Source organism: Camelina sativa, chromosome 15, assembly GCF_000633955.1.
Source record: "Camelina sativa cultivar DH55 chromosome 15, Cs, whole genome shotgun sequence".
Lineage (NCBI taxonomy): Eukaryota > Viridiplantae > Streptophyta > Magnoliopsida > Brassicales > Brassicaceae > Camelina > Camelina sativa.
In genome coordinates this window covers 30,362,432-30,364,307 of record NC_025699.1, presented here as the reverse complement: position 1 = coordinate 30,364,307, position 1,876 = coordinate 30,362,432, and positions in this window count along the sequence as shown.

The window sequence follows — 1,876 nt, the reverse complement described above, 5'->3', positions numbered from 1 at the left end:
GAAGATGTCCAAAGTTAGTCCAAATATGCTCAATCAAATCTTTTTTTAACCGTTCATGGACTTTTTTATCCCGAATTTCTGTAAGACGAGTAATCGTAGTGCTCATATTGGAACCCAAACTGGCGGCACCGATGGTATATGTTTGATCCACATCTTCTCCGTGTTGAAATACAGAAACAATGTTTCGGCAACTGTATGTTCCTCTTTCATCCTCGATAATCATATTATGGAGTATTATGCATGCTCTCATAACATTTGCTATTTTGTATTTACCCCATAAACGAGATGGATTTTTAATAACGGCGAATCTAGCTTGCAAGACTCCGAAGGCACGCTCAACATCTTTCCGGACAGATTCTTGTTTTTTAGAGAAGAGAGAATTTTTGATACCTTGTGGGAGCCGGATAGATTGTATAAAAGTTGCCCATTTGGGATAAATACCATCGGTGAGATAGTACGCCAAATTGTACTCTCTTCCGTTGACAAAGTAGTTGACCTCCGGAGCTTTACCGTTAAGAATGTCATCAAATACATTTGATCGATCTAGAATATTAAGATCGTTCATAGTACCTGGAGCTCCAAAAAAGCATGCCATATCCAGAGGTCGTACGAAGCTACTGCCTCCAACACGATTGTTGGTTTTCCGGTTGATCGTGAATACATCCCTTTCCAAGCTGTTGGACAATTCTTCCACTCCCAGTGCATACAGTCAATGCTCCCAACCATCCCGGGAAATCCACGTTTTTCATTTTCATAGAGTAGTCTTTCAAGGTCGTCGGGTCTGGGACGTCTTAAGTATTCATCGCCAAACAACTGGATTATTGCGGCCGTAAACTCGTGCAAACATTTCCGAGCTGTTGAACCACCAATTCGTACATACTCATCAACTGTGTCGGAGGCAGTACCATATGCCAATTGGCGAATTGCTGCAGTACATTTCTGTATAGTTGACAGACTAGCCCGACCGGTTGCATCATAGGATTCACGGAAATACTCGACTTCTGTAGAGAGACGTTGCACAATACGCATGAACAATGGCCTGTGCATGCGAAACCGTCGCCGAAATAAATAGTCAGGATATGTTGGAGTATCACTGAAATAATCATTCCAAAGATTATTGTGGCCTTCTTCTCGGTTTCTTGGGATAAAAATCCGTTGCCTTGGCTCTATCGGTTCTTCATTGAGACCAGAATTTTCGGCATAATTATCAAAATAGACATCAAAATCATCATCCATACCATCTCTTTGGTAGTGATAATGGTATGATGAACCAGCCATTTAGAAAAAAAGAGAAGTGTAGAGTAAGGAAAAAAGGATGTTGTTTGTTTTGAGTAAGAAATCGATAACAAGGAAATGAGAAGTGAACAAAGAAAGAAAGTATGTTGGTGATCTTCTTTGATTTGTTTGGTATTGTGTTAGAAAAGAAGAATATATATAGGAGTAGAAGTTACAAAGACTCGTGATACTTGATAGTCCACAAAATGCCAAATTGCTTACAATAATCCGTGAAACTGATCCGTGATACTGAAAAAAATGACATTGCACAAACATATATCCGTGATATTTTGACAATGACATTGCACAAAATGACATTGCCCTTTACAATGATACTTCACAAAATGACATTGCCCGTGATACTTCACAAAATAACATTGCCCTTACAATGATCCGTGATTTAGACAAAAACAAAAGCTACCAAAACCATACCTACTATTGCTACCAAAACCATACCTACTATTGCTACCAAAACCATCAATTGAAAATGAATACTAAACCTATTTCGGGTCTTCCATAGCTCAAACACTTCCTTCTCTAGGCGTGATATTTTCTGCTCTGTTTCATCACTCCAAAGTGACTCATAGTCACTGGAGAATGC